We start from the raw sequence: 6,819 nt of genomic DNA on the forward strand, positions 1-6,819 counted from the left end.
GACGTTGATCTTCTATCACCTTTTCCAACCCAATCTGAGTCTGAATACCCAAGAATATCTGTATTGCCATGTTTCAAAAACAAAAGACCCTTTCCTGGTTCTGATTTCAAATACCTCAAGATCCTTACAACAACATCCATATGTTGCTTACCTGGATTATGCATGAACCTACTAACCACGCTGACAGCATATGCAATATCAGGTCTGATATGAGACAAATAAATTAGGCATCCAACTAACCTCTGGTATCGCCCTTTGTTAGCTGGAGTTTGGTGAGGACATTCCTCCAAGCCGTGGTTCTGCTCAATAGGAGACTGGATTGGCTCACAACCAAGCATCCCCGTCTCTCTTACCAAGTCGAGCACATATTTACGTTGTGATAGAAAGATACCTTGCTTGGAACGATTAACCTCAATACCTAAGAAGTACTTTAAACCACCCAAATCCTTCATATCAAACTCAGAAGAAAGATAATCCTTCAATTTACTCATCTCTATGAGATCATTTCCTGTCACTATCATATCCTCCACATATATAATGAGAACTGTAATTTATCATCTACTTTCTTCAAGAACAGTGTATGATCTGCATCACTCTGTTTATAGCCATACTTCTTCATTGCAAATCGAAATCTACCAAACCAGGCGCGCGGAGATTGCTTCAACCCATATAAAGCCTTCTTCAACCTGCATACCACATTACCAGAATCACGAGGAGCATCATATCCTGGTGGTAATGACATATATACTTCTTCTTTTAGATCTCCATGAAGAAAAGCGTTCTTCACATCATATTGTTGTAAATGCCAATCAAGGTTTGCAGCCAATGACAACAAAACGCGTATAGTATTGATTTTCGCCACAGGAGCGAAGGTTTCCTCATAATCAACCCCATATGTCTGAGTAAACCCTCGAGCTACAAGTCTTGCTTTACGCCTATCGAGTGAACCATCTAGCTTTTGTTTAATGGTGAACACCCACCTACAACGAACAACTTTCTTTCCTTCCGGTAGTGGTACTAATTCCCATGTCTTATTCTTCTGAAGTGCTGTCATTTCTTCTTCCATGGCTACAACCCATTTTACATCCAACAACGCCTCACTTACTTTACTGGGAATGTGCATTGTAGACATATCATTGACAAATGCTTTAGAAGGCTCTGATAGCCTGTGAGTGGATACATAATGAGCAATAGGATATGTGGGTTTCTTTATAGGTTCTGGTGAAAACCTCTCGGCTGGCACTCCACGATTACTTCGTGGTGGTAGCTGATATCTGCCACAATCAATAGACTCAAAAATATTATTAGTATTAATCACAGAATCTCTACTTTCCTTAGAAATATCAGTGTGAGGAAGATTGGATGTGGGCACTGTTGATGAGAGAGAGGGTTCTTCAGCAATATCAGTAACATCAACATCATTAATAACACTATTCTGGACGGGCTCCATAATTTGGGCTGATTCGGGCGCTACTAGAATGATCTCCCCATAAACACCAGCATCTTCGGGCAACTTTCTAGGACTACTATTAGAATCAATCTCGACCACCACCATATTATCTGGAAGCAATTTAAGCCAATTCACTTCTTCAACATTGTTACTCTCCCTTGGAAGATGTGAATTTAATATGGATGGAGCATAAAACATCTCTTGTTCAAAAAACGTAACATCCATGGAAACATAGAATTTGCGGGAAGTAGGATGATAACAACAGTATCCTTTCTGAAAAGGATGATAACCCACGAAGACACACTTCAAGGCACATGGGTCGAGCTTAGTACGCAAATGTTTTTGTAAGTTTACAAATGCTACACAACCAAAAACACGAGGATGAATAGTAAGGTGAGAGGGAATATCCACATATGCTGTAAGTTTATCTAATGGTGTTTGGAAGTTCAAAACACTTGTAGGCACACGATTGAGAAGATAAACAGCAGTAGTGATGGTTTCTTCCCACCAATGTGGCTTCATATTTGCACCTATCAAGCTGGCTCGCATAATCTCAAGTATTTGTCTATTTTTCCTTTCGGCCACACCGTTTTGTTGTGGGGTATCAACACAGGTAGTCTCATGAATAATTCCATGCTCCTTAAAATACCCTTGCAAATACTTGTTAACGAATTCGCCACCATTATCATACCGAAAGACTTGTAGGGTAGCATGAAACTATGTCTTAATCATATTGTGAAAATTGCGAAAACGTTCTGCTACGTCACTCTTATGTTTTAGTAAATAAAGCCAAGTCATGCGGGTGCAATCATCAACAAATATAACAAACCATCGAAAACCTGACGTTGTTGTAATTGGGGCTGGTCCCCAAACATCTGAATGAACCAATGAGAAAGGGACATGTTTTTTGCTAGAACTAGGCGGATAACGAACACGATGACTTTTTGCCAAAATGCAAGTTTCACATTGGAAATCTGAAGGTTTACATTTTGAAAATAAAACAGGAAACATATGCGCTAAGTAGCCGAAAGAGACATGACCCAACCGTCGATGCCATAACCAAATTTGATCTTTTTCGACACAAGACGAACCTTTTGTAGATAGAGAATGACTTGCACAAACATCATCGACATAGTACAAACCCTCCTTCTTAGTACCACGCCCAATTATCTCCCCGCTGCTGATATCCTGGAGAAGATAGAAATTATGATAGATTAGTACCAAACAATTTAACTGTGATGTTACTTGTGGTGCAGATAATAAATTATTAGAGAGGGAAGGTATCAACAAGGTGTGTTCCAATGATAAAGATGAAGTCAAATCAACTCTTCCGGCTCCAGTTACGGGATACGAAACGCCATTAGCATTGGCGATAGAGGAACATTTAGGCAAGCAATGATCGTGTAAAATAGATGCATCGAAAGTCATATGATTTGTGGCACTGGAATCAAGAATCCAACCATGATCCCTTATTGCATTAGTAGCAAGTAATGTTTTACCTATATTACCAGACTGTTGCAAAAGAGTGGGGTCTACCACAGAGTGAGAGGCCTCTATCAGATCTGCCGCCAAGATAGAGGATGCTGTCAAGGTACACAAAGCCACTTTGCTTTTGCTTCTTGCCTTCAATCGTTCTTTATGATCATGCCACCATTCTGGATACCCGTTTTTCTTAAAACATGATTCCACAAGATGTTTGTTACTTCCACAATGGGAACATCGTCCACCAACTATCATTGAAGAACTATGTTGAGAAAAGGAAGTTGGAACACATTTCTTAGCTGCCATACCAACTTGTGATATCTCTCCCTGATTCAGCATAGTATTCCGACGTTGCTCTTCATGTCGCAAGGTTGAGAAAACGATTTCGGTACTAGGAAGTGGATCAGTGCGAAGAATTTCGCCTCGAATAGAATCATATATATCATCTAGACCAGCAAGGAGTAAATAAACACGTTCTTCTTCAATCTCAGCTGTTCGTACCTTAACAACCTCTGACTGTGTAAAAGGAATAGGTTTACGATGATCAAGTTCCTGCCAAATAAATTTCAGATCTGAAAATATGTTGATACCGGCCTTCCGGCCTGTTTTGTTGTCATAGCTTTACGTGATAAATCATAAATTATTGATTTATCAGCACCCTCATAGAAAGTGCGAGAAACAGCATCCCAAACATCTTTTGCAGTAGGTAGACAAATGAATAACATCATTACATCCGTTTCCATAGAATCGATAAGCCATCCTTTAACAATAGCATCATCCATAACCCATTATCATATGTTTCAACATCTACATCAGGTTGAGGAGTGGCACCGGTAAGATACCCCTTCTTGCCTCTACCGACAATGAACATGGTCACAAATTGCGACCAGACATCAAAGTTAGGGCCTTTCAACTTGATTCCACCAGGAATTGACCTCGGTTCTGATGCCACCATCACGTTCATCGCCGTCGGAACAACTAGAACATCGGATGTTGAGGAGTTAACCATTGTATGATACACAAAACAATAGGCTTGCTTAGAGGGTAGAGCAGTAGGCTCGTTTGCTCTGATACCAACTAAAACTGAGAGAGGAGAAAAGATGGAAAATCTTATTATTATTTACTTTCATCATATACAAAGTTTATATAGGATACAATGATGTCCTGCATCTGTACTGCCCAATTCTAAATATGGGATGTATCTATCTATGGAAGGAATCTATATATAGGAGGAAAATCCTATACACGTTAGTACAACTGTGGCTGTACACAATATTTGACATCAAGTTCTTGCAGAATTCAAGAGAGTTAATTAGAAAGGGAAACAATTAACAACAAAATTTGTAAAACTCCATTTAATGCTGCAATAGAAGATTTGAGAAATGTTTTCACATTTTCAAATCAGCCATCAACAGAACTGCTTCAAGCTAACAAAGCAGACGTTGATGGTGGTTCAAGTCTCTTCAAAGACTTTTTGCCAATTTCTTCCTACAATTTTGAATGAATCAAAGCAAGGAAGAAATCTGTATCCTTGCACATGGGCAATCCCCTTACCTGGAGTGTTATCAATTGAACATTATCAGGTAAACTGTAGGAGGGCTCCATCCCTGAAAAAGTAGCTATGTGAGAACTCATCCAGTTACCCCCGTCCTGCAAAATGGGAACCAATGGCGTAAGAATAGAATCACAGAACCAGAACACTAAAAACAAGTCAACATGAAGGTTTTTCTTTCACCTGTTTTGTGAAGGCAATGGAGAATATATCTCTTGGTCAAATAAACGACGCCACTTGGCACCCTCTCCTATAGGATCAATTCTGATATAGAAGTTTCCTTGGATCTGTAAACAAGTATTTATACCGATAAGAGGTAGCTGCTATAAAGATTCACATGTTGAGATACAATAGGCAAAGGTAGTTCTCACTCAATGCTTTAAAAGGCATTGGAGGCTTACACCACATGGTCAGCCTCAAGGCAGGGTTTCCTTGCAAAGCTTTGTGCTTTACTATGTCGCTCCAGCTGACATTGGGCACTTCAACAACCTGTGAGCATCAAAATTCAAGATGTCAGATTAATACTAAAAAAAGATGTGCCTAATCTTCAATTTCCAGGAATTTTTTTTAACCTATTCCTCTTTAAAAAATTTACCATGCAAGACAAAGGATAGATTGATACATTAACCCATGGTTGGCAGTTAGCACATCCACTAGAAGTACGGACTGTTTAAAAAATGAGAAACTGTATAAGAAATGTGACTATGCACATCATGTTATTAATGTTCCATTGACATTTACTGATAAAGTAAGTCATAAAGTGTATTGAACTGGGGACATTTTTTCATGAAAGCAGATACGAAACACATTCAATATTAACAAACAATGTTTGTCAAATGGATGATGGCCTCCTACTCTTGACCAACTCTGTTTGGGGATTTTTTTTTTTTTAACTTTTTCAGATTTTTAGCTAAACCATTCTATGAATGAAACATTAGTGACAGCTATTACAGCTGTCACTAATGAAACATTACTATGGATCAGATTAGAAATGAACTTGAAGGTCTTAAACTAATACCTGGCTAGAGGATGTAAAGGTACCATTAGTGAACCTACTGACTCTTTTCTATTATATAAAGCTCTATTAAATGTCAAGGGAAGGTAACAAACAGGCGGAGAATTAAACTAGCTTCCATTGGCCTCTTGGAGAGTTCCTAGCTTGATCTCTCAAGATCTGTAAAGAATGCTTTTATTTGGGACCAAATTTCTGGATTTTTAAACTGCAAATCATTGGGGTATTCCCCTAATATGCTGTATATTATTCAATCAATATAACATACTGACTTCTTAGCAAAGATATGCAAGTGAGTACAAACCATGTAAGAGCATACTGCTTATTAATTAAAGAAACCCCTTAAAATAACCTTAAACTTTTATGGCATGTTGGACATATTAACCAATTTATTTTCATAGAAAAAACATGTAAGCACATAGCATAGTACTTTATTCTTATACTTAACTTTTATCCTTAGAATCATCTAAGGAATATAAGGAGCATTGGGTGGCCCTCCTCGTACCACAACCATCCCCTTGAATGCAGTCCACACTACTATTGCAAAGCGTGTGAGCAAAACCACAACATGTTTAGCCAGAGCTACCAATAGAAGCAAGAAAATAGCCCCTATCCAAGCAAGCCAGGCAATAGAAAAGTGGAAGGTGCCACAGATCACGAAGAAACTCGGCATGCTCGTCTCCATTACAATCCCATAAGAGATTAAGACGGCAAATAGAGCTGTGACGAGGAACCTCCCCATGTTTAGAGTTGACAAGAAGATAATAATGAACAAAATGGCCACAATCATGGCCAGTGTCATGAGGTGGAAGACCCTTGTCAAAATCACCTCTTTAATGTGGTATGAGGAATGACCTGAGATGCTACTCAAGTTCCACCTAGGAGGGTTGTTTGCAACTTGGTAAACTAGTTGCACCACCATTTCGACTGCCACAAAGATGAGAGGCCACCTTTCCATTCCTTGAAACTAATTGAAATCAATTGTTTGTTGTGAGTTTATTCCATGGAAAGAAAATAATCTGAAACGAATTACTTTCTGAATTTCTTCTCTTGAAAGAGCAGAATCCATAATCAATTCGGAATACATTGCACGATAATGACGTTCAAATTTTTCAGAGTTGGGAATTTGATGAGTTGGATCGTTTCCTCTATAACGGAGCAATTCACGCTCAGATTGTAGGTCTCATGTCCACTCATGAAGTCTGGACCGTCTTAAAGAGAACTTATGCTAGCCACTTGAAAGTGAGAATCATGTAACTATGTCTTCCTGCCTCATGACAGATCCCAGCAATCGACCCCTTCTCCCCCAACACACACACACTC

General features: G+C 39.0%; 1 long non-coding RNA gene across 1 annotated transcript; it reads right to left on the minus strand.

The window, feature by feature from the left end:
* Positions 1 to 2,391: 2,391 nt before the first annotated feature.
* LOC147383819 (uncharacterized) lies at positions 2,392 to 3,958 on the minus strand. The gene is made up of 2 exons (XR_015173052.1): positions 2,950 to 3,958; positions 2,392 to 2,638 (listed from the first exon to the last, which is right to left on the minus strand). It is a non-coding gene; the product is annotated as an uncharacterized LOC147383819 (long non-coding RNA).
* Positions 3,959 to 6,819: the final 2,861 nt, after the last annotated feature.

This window comes from Akebia trifoliata, chromosome 15 (genome assembly GCF_017979445.1).
Source record: "Akebia trifoliata isolate Shusen 1 chromosome 15, ASM1797944v1, whole genome shotgun sequence".
NCBI classification, from domain to species: Eukaryota; Viridiplantae; Streptophyta; class Magnoliopsida; order Ranunculales; family Lardizabalaceae; genus Akebia; species Akebia trifoliata.